Source organism: Arvicola amphibius, chromosome 2 (assembly GCF_903992535.2).
Source record: "Arvicola amphibius chromosome 2, mArvAmp1.2, whole genome shotgun sequence".
Classification (NCBI taxonomy): Eukaryota; Metazoa; Chordata; class Mammalia; order Rodentia; family Cricetidae; genus Arvicola; species Arvicola amphibius.
The window spans coordinates 5,652,387-5,665,439 of record NC_052048.2 but is presented as its reverse complement, the minus strand read 5'-3'; positions in this window follow the sequence as shown (position 1 = coordinate 5,665,439).

Here is a 13,053-nt window from a genome sequence, read left to right as displayed (position 1 = left end):
ATGGGGGCTAGAAGGATTAGGCAACAATCCCAATATCACAGAAACCAAAAGCAATACAACTGGACTTGTGTTTCAGGTCTTTCAAGCTAAAAGCCTGTGTTCCCAATTCCACCAGTGAATTCACCGGCAACCACAGTTCTCTGGAGACTAGTTGGGAATAGTCCAGGGATGCTCTAACCTTGCCACCACTCTCTACAGTCTCCTTTTCAGCCTTAATGTAAATAGCTGGTACTGTGTTCTTAGTGTGAAGTACCCTCCACAGGCTCATGTGATAGAAGACTGTGGCCCCCATCTGGTTGTGCTGGTTTGGGATGCTGAGGATGCATTTAGAGATTCCATTTGCAGTGCTACTATAGTGAACTACCCCAATCCCAAAGACAGAACTGCCCAAGTATGGCACAAGCAAAGAACAAACCCATTTCATGGGAGAATCCTTGGGGGTGGACTGATTTACAAGCTAGAGACTCCTTCCCTTTCTCTGTATCTCTCTCCCTTCTTTCTTCTTTCTCCCTCCCTTTCTCTCCCTCTCTTCTTCCTTCCTTTCTCCCTCCCTCTGTCTTTGCTTTCTTCTTTTTCTTGAGTCAGAACCTCCCCCAAGCCTTTCTTCAACTCAGAATTCTCCTGCCTCAGCCTCCCCAGAGCCAAGCTTATTAGCTTGTATTTTAAAATTCTTCTATAATGATTCATACAGTTTTATAACCAAATAAATGCTTAAAATCATTTAAGACCATGCACATGCTTCAAAAGGAAAGATTAAGTGAGAATCCCAGATCTTTGAGGACAGAACACTCACAACAAAATACAGAAGCAAAATGTCTGGTATCTATTTATGTCATGCCCAGTTGATCCAGAGAGGCTGGGAACTGATCTAGATGTTCTTAGATGGTTAGGATGACTAACTGAAGCCTTTGTCTTAGGCAAAATAAATGATCAGAAAGTTGGCTGTGGTTGGCAGAACTGGAAAAATGCTATTGGACACTCTAAGATTTGTCACTCATATTAGTTTAGTAAAACACTAATTGACCAGTAGACAGGCAGGAAGTAGAGGAAGGGTGACAGGATGAGAATTCTGGGACAAGGAAGACTGAGAAGTCATCAGACACAGAGGAAGCAAGATGAGAATGCCTCATTGATAAAAGGTATTAAGCCATGTGGCTAACACAGACAAGAATTATGGGTTAATTTAAGTTGTAAGAACTAGTTTATAAGTCTGAACTAATAGGTCAAACAATTTATAATTAGTGTAAACTTCTGTGTTTATTTGGGACTGAATGGCTGTGGGACCTGGCGGGACAGAAACTTCTGTCTATGCAGAACTTTCCAAGAAATTAATTTGTAAATACCTAAAATTGTTATTGAGCTTGAGTTGTCACAGCAACTAGATGTCTGAAGAATGTTTGTGGAAGCAGGCAGCAAACAATACTCCTTCTGAGGAAAACTGTGGGGGCTGAGTGGACAACGGCGTGCAATTGGGTAAGGTTGAACTCTGGGGCCGGTACTGTAGATTTCTAAGGACCCCTTCTACTACACATCGGCACCTGTGGTCCCTTCCTCTACACCTGTGCACCTGTGGTCCCTTCCTCTACACCTCTGCACCTGTGGTCCCTTCCTCTACACCTCTGCACCTGTGGTCCCTTCCTCTACACCTGTGCACCTGTGGTCCCTTCCTCTACACCTCTGCACCTGTGGTCCCTTCCTCTACACCTGTGCACCTGTGGTCCCTTCCTCTGCACCTCTGAACCTGTGGTCCCTTCCTCTATACCTGTGCCCCTGTGAGCCCTTTCACTACATCTCTGCACCTATGGTCCCTTCCTCTACACCTCTGCACCTGTGGTCCCTTCCTCTACACCTCTGAACCTGTGAGCCCTTCCTCTACACCTCTGCACTTGTGAGCCCTTCCTCTACACCTCTGCACTTGTGAGCCCTTCCTCTGCACCTCTGAACCTGTGAGCCCTTCCTCTACACCTCTGCACCTGTGAGCCCTTCCTCTACACCTCTGCACCTGTGAGCCCTTCCTCTGCACCTCTGCCCTTGTGGTCCCTTCCTCTACACCTCTGTACTTATGATCCCTTTCCTCTACACCTCTGCACCTGTGACTGCCTGCATCTTAAAAATAGCTGAAGCAGGTGTGATTTTTGCTAGTTTTTCTTACCCCACCCACAGAAAGAGAATTCCCATTTTAGAGATTCCATTTGCAGTACTACTATAGCAAACTACCCTAACCCCAAAGACAGAACTGCCCAAGTATGGCACAAGCAAAGCATAAACCCATTTCATGGGAGAATCCTGATTCCTTGACTACCACGACTGATCCAGGACGGCTACAGGGTTCAAAGTACATAAGCAGTCAGAAAAGACTCAAAACATCACATATCCTTTGCCAGGAGTCACCAGCACAGCCCATGGTGCTTCCAGAAGCAGCTGGAACAGGGGTGAGCGAAGCAGGTGACAAGAAAGGGAGGCAGGGCCCGCTCTGATGGCATTAGCTGAAGCCTTATGCATGTATAGTCCCATGAGTCTGTGCATCTCATCTCCAAGTTCTTTCAGGTCACAATGTAAGATGTTGCATTGTGTAACCTCACACTCCTCTCTACTGCAGGGACCATAAACTTGGAGCTTCTGCTGCCACTGCGGGATGTGTATCTGGAAGGCGGAGAAGACAGAATCTAACACAGTGGGCTGCGTGCTCAATGGATGGTGTCTAAGAAGCCATTGAGATAAAGAGATCCTGAATATCAGGGCCAAGAGTTCCAGTTCAGCAACAACCAATGAGATCACAGGAACACAGAATTTAAAACCTATGTCCCCCTACCTTGTCTGTCTGTCTGTCTGCCAGGCTATCCTATCCTCAGCAGGTTTACTGCTGCCCCATCTTCCCAGCTCAGCCTCCTCAGTGTCTGTTTACTCAAGCGGAGGTGAGAAAAATATCAGAAATAGTATTCAGAGACTTGAGGATAATCTGTCCATACAGAGGCCAGGATTTAAAAAGAAGTTTAACATTGCATTAAAAACAAAACTCACTGGTCAGCATACTTCTTCAGGTCAAAATACACCTGTGTGTAGGCCTCACCCGTGCTATCTCTGTGACAGACTTCCGCATAAAGGGAAGCATCTTCCCCAAGACAGTAAGATGAGAGCCGAACAAGGCTAAGCAGCAGCGAGAGGGACCGCCTTCCTCTCCTGGGACACATACGTCTTACATATAACCGATGGCCAAGACAAGCTATCCCAGGCAAGGGTACTCCTATGGGCTGGGACTATTTAGATCAGCAGGCTGGGGCTCACCACTGTGGCCAAGGCTGTAGGGACGGACTGAAGAATCTCATTGCCTCTTGGATGGCATCAACTCCACATCCTTCTGCTGTCTCCTTCTGATGGGAAATTCTTTAGTATATGGTGAAGGACAGAGGCCACAGCAGAAGCCCTCACAGAGGCCCTTCTACACAGGACCCAAGCAACCTCTGGGGGTCACCTCCTATTTCTACTAACAGCTGTGTCTCTTCCTACATCATTGTGTCCATCCATCATTGCCTACTGAACATGGGTCAGGCACCCAACCTGGTACCCCCCATACACGGATGCACATGGGCAGCCATCCCACTGCATATTCTTATGAGGAAGGAGGTAAGAGAAACATATGACCCTCCTTAGTCCCCTCCTCAGGAAGTTTCGTCACCACGTTATCCCTAAGTTCTACAGGTGCATATGGATGGCACAGGGAAATAGCCCACAGAGCTCAGAAGGCTACAGAGTCAGAGCCATGTAACCACTTGGGTCCTGAGACACTCCCTGGGCACAGAATTGTATTACTGCGGCAGAGGAGTCCCTGAATATCGTAGCTGTGTGCAAACTTTGTGACACTATGACTCGGGTGACATCACAAGATCAGAATTTAAGGGGAATCCTTTCAAAAATAATTGTATGAGAATCCAAGCAGGGTGATGCGGGGTGATTCTCAGTGTGCTTGCGTCCTTGTGTTTGTGGGCAGCTGGAAGCTGGATATCCAGGTGGTGTCACGCCTCAGGAGTCACCCATCTTGGTTTTAGGAGACAGGGTCTCTTACTGGGCCTTGGAGACTTGTTCATTGAGCTGGGCTGTGAGCCCAGCAGCCAGCCAGTCTCTCTATCTCCCTTTCCCTCTCCCTCTTGAGATTTTGCTTAGAAGGAACAGTAAGTTTTAGAAGAGTACTCTATGCACAGAGATAATGAGAAATATGGGGGCGTTGGGAGGAGATCCCCTCTCCTGCCCTTGAACATAATAAATATTTCTTTCCACCATCCTGCCCTGGAGATGTGACAATGGGCCGGCTTCCTTGTATCTTATTTGACATTTATGCAATCCTCCTGCAATCCACCAAGTCCTCCGCCCTGTACAAACTCCCGACTCTCCTTAAGTATGTACAAACTATTACACAGGCCTTCTAAAGCAAGCCTCATGTTGCAACCTGGAATAGCAAGAAGACAAGTGTTTTCACTACTTAATAGAATCTGAGCTAGCTTTTAGCACCTTTTACAACCAATGTGTTGATTTTCCCTCCCTCCTGCCTAAAGTGGCTGTGGCATTCTGGGGCGGCCTGCTAGAGGCACAAGTTCACAGTAAGTTCAGAAGAAAGGAATGTTCAAAGAAAACCAAACCCAAAGCATTATGGGTACTGATATGGACTGTTGACAAAACAATGATAAACAATAAGGGAAAAAGAAACAATTAAGTGTTCTAAAGCCTTGTATCAGCATGTTCTGCTAAGTTTTTCAGGAGATTGTCTTATTGTGTGTGGTTTCAGAGCGAGATACCAACCCGGCCTGGCAAGCGGCGCTCTACACGCGTAATAATTGTCAAACTTTTTGTTGTTGTTGTAATAAAAAAGAAAATGGGCAAATATGTCTGCCTGAGATAAGACTTTCTGAAGAAAATATAATACAAGGAAATCCTTTCTTGAAGTGCTTTGTGGATTTAAAGAGGCAGAAAACTTAACACGCTGGAGTTACAATAAACACCGGAGTCTAAAGAAGGTGTGAAAAATTGGAGCACGCGCCCCACGGCTAGAGCAAGAAGCAAAGGGGAGAAGGGAGGAAGAAAGGAAACAGACACTTGCGCATGCGCATGCCTGCCGTAAAGCACCTAGGCATGGTCTCTGAGCGGCTGGGATGCATACCAGGGGTGACTTAACCCAGACCCAGAATGCTGCCCTACTCCGGTGCACCTTGGGGGTCTGCTGACCTGTTGGGTCACTTTCCTTGGGAGCTGCCTGCTTTTCACTTACAAGGTGCTCATTCACTCATCCATTCAGCCATCCATTTCTTAGTCTGGGCATCCCCTAGCTGCACCTAGATATCTGGGAAGAGACAGGGCATGAAAAGCTCCCCGCTAGCCAGTTATGGTGGAACACGTCTTTCTCTCAACAGTCCACTCTTATGACACAGAGGCAGGCGGAGCTCCCCAAGGAGAATGGGGCCGGCATGATCGGTAGAAGAGGTTACACAGCAGCTGGGGCTACACAGGGAGACCTGTCTCATAATTAACAACAACAAACAAATCAAAACCCTTCCCTGTACCTATAAACACACAGGAGCAGAAAGATCTGTAGTGGGATAGTATTTGTATTTTAATATATAAAGCTTGCCTGAAGTCCAGAGGCAAAGCTAAAGCCACTAGAGGTCAGGTAACAGTTAGACACACCTTTAATCCTAGGATTTAGGAGACAGAGGCAGATAGATCTCTGTGAGTTCAAGGCCACTATGGGCTATGCAAGATCAATACAGAAACAAATCCAGGTTTTGGAGGCTCACACCTTTAATAATCCCAGCACCAGAGAGAATATAAAATGAGAGGAGAGAGAAGGTTAGTCTGCTTAGTCTGTGGTCGCCCAGCCTTGGTAGAGATAACATTTTTCCAGTGGCTTGGCTGCTTTGCTTTTCTAGTTTTCAGGTTGGACCCCAATATCTATTTCTGGGTTTTTATTATTTGTGGTACAAAGATCGATAAAATTTAAATTAATATGTGGTGTATTCAAAGGTGGTTGCTGTGGGATAATGCTCTTGAGCCCTGTAAAGATTTATCACTCATATTGGTTTAATGAAATGCTGATTGGCCAGTAGCTAGGCAGGAAGCATAGGTAGGGTGACCACACTGGGAAGAGGAAAGGCTCAGTCTGCAGTCACTAGCCATATGCAGAGGAAGCAAGATGAGAATGCCATACTGAGTAAGGTACCGAGCCACATGTCTAAACATAAGCAAAAATTATGGGTAAATTTAAGTAGTAAGAGCTAGTTAATAATAAGCCTGAGCTAATAGGTCAAGCAGTTTATAACTAATACAAGCCTCTGTGTGTTTCTGTGGGACTGAATGGCTGCAGCCCAAGCAAAACAGAAACTTCCATTTACAGGTCGTTCTAATTAGGGAGGAAAAGTGATTTTTAAAGGTTAGGATGAGAGCCCTAAGCATGACAGCATCGGGAAACAGGCCACTTACTTAGCATGACTGAAGAAGTAAATTCAATAGCTCTAAGGTAGGAGTCATCCCATAATTTAGAAAAAAATCAAGGAAGCTGGTGTGGCTGATGGGGAGTAAGCCAGAGGAAAGATGGTTTGCAATGAGTCCAAAGGACCTGTGACTTCAGTAATTATGAGGCTGAGGCAGGAGGATTGTGGTAAGTCTGGGGTCAGCCTGGGCTAAATAGTAAGTCCAGGTTAGCCTGGGCTACAGTACAAGGCCTGTGCCTAAAACCTAACAAACAGAAATTTAAAAATAAAAGAGTAACTCAAGAGCAGGCTAGACCCTTCGTTTAGGAAGAGGAGAGGGAAGTCTGGGAGAATAATGTATGATGTAACATGTGGTAGGCATTTGTTTCCAAGAATAATTATAATGTATTTTTTAAAACTTTTTAAGATTATGGAACATGTTTAAAAACATTTTTAGGCCTCAGAATGAATGTACAATAATAATAGTGGGGAAAAGAAAAGAGAGAAACTAGAATACTAAAAGGTGACCCCATGTCTCCACATTCTCTCCCTTCCTGGGACACCCAAGGAAACCACAGGGATTCTGAGACTCTTCTGGTTCCTTGTGGAAAATCACTGACTGAATTCACATCTCCAGCCAATGAGATTGTTTGCAAACTAAACCCGCAGATTCTGTCACATCTCAGGGAGACAATTCACTTCTTTACATAAACTAGGTCCCTACAGGGAAAACAAAGGGCCAACTCTGCTGCCGTCAGTCAAGTGTCTGTTTTGTTGGGCACGAGGAGGATGCTAGCAGAAGGGATGGGTTGTCGTATCTGGGAGATGTCGCTAGGGAAGGCCTGATTAGCTGTGGAAAGATGCTCGCTCCTGGCAGGCCAGGCTACACAGCAGTCAGTATGGGCTCAAAGCATATCATACTGCTCATCAGTGTAACTGGCTGAGAGTCACAATGCCTTTACCAGAAGGCCGTGTAGATGGACATCAGCTTCCCCACTCACCGTTCTATGCAGCGTTTTACAGGATGCCTACAAACGTGCAGTTTCCCGCCCCAAAAGAATAAGATTTGCTCACCAGTTCACAAGTGACTCCAGAAATAGATCCTATTTATTTAGCATTTGGGGTGCTAGAGATTGAACTCAGGACTTTGCACTGAACCCCATTCCCAGACTAAAGAAACCTGCAGTCTTTAAAATAGGTATGTTGTCCATGGTGGATGCGTGGAGATAGGAGGAGCATGTAAACTAATTTGAGTGAGGTGATTTTTACTCTTCTTAAAGAGTGAGTCCCTGACCCACTTTTTACTTCAGTACCAAGATCTTGAAATGTGAGCTGAGAGAATTGTTCTGCTTTAAAAGGAAGGATGGGGGAATCCATGAAACCTGTTAGTGCAACGAAAGGCCTAAGTAGAAGAAGCTAATCATTATTAAGCTCATGACTATGTGCCAAGTAACATTGTGTAAGTGTGTGTGTGTGTGTGTGTGAGTGAGTGTGTGAATGTGTGTGTGTGAGTGAGTGTGTGTGTGTGAGTGTGTGTGTGTGTGTGTGTGTGTGTGGCTTCCAGGGAGAGTGCATATTCTCCCACCACTCTTGAGTTAGGAATGGGACCTGAAATATTTGAACCCTTGTATCGGAAGCACTGTCCTGTTCTATCCCCAGAGCTGCTGGTTCTCCCCCTGGGAAGCCCTCACTGGCCCCTGTCTGCATAGTCCAGCGCTAACAGCCCTCAGCCGAGTACCTGTCCGCACACAGCTGCGGCTACGGTAATCCGCACCTGCCCTACTCCGGGAAGGTCTAACCATTGTTAAAGAGTGAGGTCCAAAGGACAAACACCAGCCTCTGCTGCAGAGCCCTGGCAGCCCAGGCCCCTCACAGAATCCACAGGGGCCCCTGCTGCAATTGTGTGCCACAGTTTACCCTTCTATCTACCTGCCCTCCATCCCTAGTCCCCGGCTCATTTCCAAGAGCCCATCACTCCAAAATCCACAGACACAACTATCATAAGCATGGCGTATGTCCCTAGAGGATGCCAACCACAAAAATACTACTTTAGAATAAATATTAACTGGAACATTCTGAACTGTCCAGACTGGAAAGCATGAAAAGATACTGCTGGATACTGGGACTGGGGGCGGGGTAGATTTTAAGTCCATTCCTGTTGTAACTCAAAGCACATTGCAAGGACATCCATATGAAATGCTTATTTCCTAAGTTAGCTAAAGTGATAGCCAATTATCAGGTTAAGTGAGAAATTGTCAATTACCGATTTTACAGTGACCGTGAAGAGCTACAGAACGCATGTGAGCTACACAGTCAAATCTCTCAGGCATCAGGCCCAGTTAATTAGCCAGACTCCGCAACATAGTAAAATTCAAGGTGCGCTTAAGAAGTCTGCTGGTTATTTTCTGCGTGACTTAGCTGTGTGCGAGCCCAAGGACTGTAAACAATGATGGGGACGAGGGAAAATGTAAATTTCATACCAAGACAGTTTACTTTTATGTGGATTCGAAGACACACTCAGCCTGGGTGATTATCAAGGAGGTGAGTTTTGAGCAATAAAACCAGGAAAGCAGGACCACAAGGAGTCAGAAAGGTCTGAAGTGGCAGTGTGACGAATATATCAAATAAATCTGGGCACGGTGGCACATAATCACAGTACCTCCAGGAGGGCAGCTAGCTGAGGCAGGAGGATTAGTGCTGGTACAATTTCCAGATCAGCCAAAACTGGAGAGTAAGACCCTGTCGAGAGAGAGAGAAAGAGAGAGAGAGAGAGAGAGAGAGAGAGAGAGAGAGAGAGGAAGGAGGGAGGGAGTGAGGGAAGGAGGGAGGGAGGGAGGGAGGGAGACAGACAGAGACAGACAGAGAGAGACAGAGAGAGAGACAGACAGAGAGAGACAGAGACAGAGACAGACAGAGAGAGACAGACAGAGACAGACAGACAGAGAGAGACAGAGACAGAGACAGACAGAGAGAGAGAGAGAGAGAGAGAGAGAGAGAGACAACAGTAGCTACGGTGACAAGGAGGGGACTAAATGAGTTTGGGTCCCCAGTATCCATGATGTAAACCCTGAGTGTGGTCCTGCCTGCCTGTAATCCCAGCATCGCCCAGCATAGGGGGACAGAACTAAGCAGATCTTATGGACTAGCTAGTGAGTTAGCTAGTCTGGCTGAATGAAATGGGACGCTTTAGATGCATGGAACAAACACTGTCTCAATAATAATAATAAAATAATAATAATAATAATAATAATAATAATAACTGAACAAGAACAAGAGAAAATTGGAAAGCAATTGATTAACGGAATTAGATGCACAGGAGGAGTCTTTTCTATCAAATGCTATAAACCTTGTGTTTAAGGCCAGGAATTCAAATCTTGTTATTGTTCCACTGTAGTATGGAGTGGCGGGCTGCATTCCCACCCGGCTCCCACATGGCTAGCCTATGCCCCGAAATAACAACACACAAATTGTATTCTTTTAAACATTGGTTGGCCCATTAGTTTCAGCCTCTTATTGGCTAATTCTCACATCTTGCTTTAACCCATATTTAGTAATCTGTGTAGCACCATGAGGTGGTGCCTTACGGGGAAAGATCCTAATATGCGTCTATCTCAGAGAGGAGAGTCATGGCGACTGTCTCACTTCCCTTTTCCCCACAATTCTGTTCTGTTTACTCCACCTACCTAATTTTCTGTCCTATTAAATGGCCAAGGCAGTTTCTTTATTAACCAATAAAAGTAACACATAGACAGATGTCCCTCTTCCATCAGTTCCACCTTGTAAGACTTCTATGCAAATATTTTAATTCTTAGGCCTAGGGAGACCTTTGTTTACACAGGGGCCTACAGCATGCTGCTGATGGCCTGAGACTTTGCTGCTTGAGATCTTTGTTTCCTGTGTGTCAGTTCTTTTAAGACCAGACAACTGAGAAAGTCTGTGAGCTCAGTAGGACCCGGCCTCCAGCCCCTACCTGAGTTAGATTGAAAACCAAATGAATGCGCTTCTGCTCTCTGGGGGCTTGCTCTGCCAAGCATACCCTGTGGATCCAGAGTGAAGCTTTTCCTGTCTGGAAACAAAGGCAAGGAGGAGAAGAAAATAAAGAAGAAGAGGGGAAGGAGGAAGGAGGGGCAGCAGAGGAGAGGATGAGGGTGAAGAGAAGGAGGAAGAGGGGCAGGGGAGGAAGAGGAAGCAGCAGCAGCCCCCAACACCACCCCAGACTCAACCCTGCCAGTCTTCCTCCACTCAGGAGATAGCGCCCCAAAGCCCCTAATTTCCTTCCTGGAAGCCTCCTCGTATCTACTTCATTATCATGTCTTATAATTAATTAATTGTCCATTTATCTCTATCGGATCCTCTGCCTTCATCCAAAGCAGGATTTCCCACTCACTGCAGCCACTCCCTGACTTCTGCTTCCACATGGAGAGGGGTGTGAACACATGCACGTGTATGTACACACACATGAACACAACCAGACCCTTTCTTGCAAGCCTCCAAGAGCTGACCATTCCACTTAGAAAAGGACACCACTTCTGGCTCCATGCCTGTCTCTCTGAAGCCTTCTCAAGGCTTCTTCCTCCAGGACTTCAGACACAGCCAGCTTCCCTGGGTCCTGCCTCAGCCTGGCGTTGGCTCCTCCCTCAGGGATGCTGCACCAGCTGGTCCTTCTGTCTGGTAATGTTTTCTCCGAGATCTTCCCGTGTCTGGCGCCTTCTTGTTATTCTAAAAACGGCCATTAAGCCTGGCTCTGTCACGTCGGCCTATTTGGACTCTCAACACCATACTTATTGCTAGCAGACATTTCCTCGAGGCGTTGCTGTCTGTGCTGCTCCCCTCTGTGACTTTTCTAGCAACAAGAATCTTACACAGCTCACTGGCCTCTTAACCCACACAAGACTAGCAGCAGGCCTGGCGGGCACCTCAGGGGTGGTCGGCAAATTCTTGTCCAATAGGTTTATTATGGGAACGTAAAGGGGCAGTAGCATTCTGTGGTCTCACCTGAAACCTTATAGCATCGTTGAGACATCTTGAGGAACTCTGGAAAGTACTCTAAAGTGTAGTTAGCAGTGAGCTGGTGTACTCTCCGCACTGAATCACACTTGCCTCTCGGCCCTCGCACACCCACGATCTGTGTGCCACTCCCCTGACTAGAGCAGCTTCCCCAGAAGTATTCCCTAACCCCGGTGCCATCTGTGCAAAGTCATCACAGTGCAAACATATCCAGGTTTTGAGGCTCAAACCCAGCTGCTTCCTTTTGACACACCCTGGGGCAGGATAATTACGGCGGATTTTCTGTGAACCCACAACGCGTTGCTCCTTAATGAAACCTCCTCTCGGGTGACACTGTATCACAGAGATGTTTCCCTGAGTCTGTCCCTTCCCATCATTAGAACTGAAGATAATATGTAAAATTTACATTCCCTTGGGGGAACTCTAAAAGTTCCCCACTGCTTGGATATCTACACTGTATCTATAATATCTAAGTCTGAAAAAGGTAGTAACAAACATGGTTTAAGGTTGAATATCTTCATCTTACTTTTTTCCTATTATTTGAGCATGGAAAACGCAGTGATCTCGTTAGGTGGTTAGGTAGGTGTTAGCAAGATTAGAGGACATTGGGGCTGGAGCGCTGTCCTCACGTACAGCTTCTAAAGGCAAGAATTGGGGCCATGAAACTCTGATTAGCAGCCAGAGAAATGGGGCCTGAGTGGTATCCTTTGTTCCTGGGAGGAGGCGCAGGAGGAGGCCTGATACCCATAGCTTGCCCACAAGGTCATGCATTGTTAACTATCTGTGAGCTAATATAGCTGCCTCCGCTTCTTCATGTTTGAAGGAAAGCAGCTAAATATCTCGACTTCACAGAATTAGCACAGGGAGTAAGAATGGCACAGTGCCGGGGACCTTGTAGCCACACTGGAAAAGACAGGTGCCTTAGGAATAATACAGATTCCTATAGTTGTTGGAGTCCAGTGAGGTCAGCAATCTCAGGAGCTCCCTTACGAATCTCAAAAATTGCTGGAGGCGTGATCCTGCAAGCTGAATGCTTTGGGAGGGATGTGACCTGCACATGTGACCATAGTAAAGGGCCACAGAACCCTACAGAGGGACACAGTGAAGGACCACAGTGCCCTACAGCTGACACAGGAAAGGGCCACAGCACCCTACAGCTGTACACAGGACAGAACCACAGCACCCTACAGCTGCACACAGTAAAGGTCCACAGAATTCTACAGCTGCACACAGGACAGGAGCACAGCACTCAACAGCTGCACACAGTAAAGGGCCACAGCACTCTACAGCTGCACACAGGACAGGAGCACAGCACCCTACAGCTGCTCCCAGGACAGAAGCACAGCACCCTACAGCTGCACACAGTAAAGGGCCATAGCACTCTACAGCTGCACACAGGACAGGAGCACAGCACCCTACAGCTGCACACAGGACAGAAGCACAGCACCCTACAGCTGCACACAGTAAAGGAGCACAGCACTCTACAGCTGCACACAGGACAGGACCACAGCACCCTGCAGCTGACACAGGAAAGGGCCACAGCATCCTACAGCTGCACACAGGACAGGACCACAGCGCCCTGCAGCTG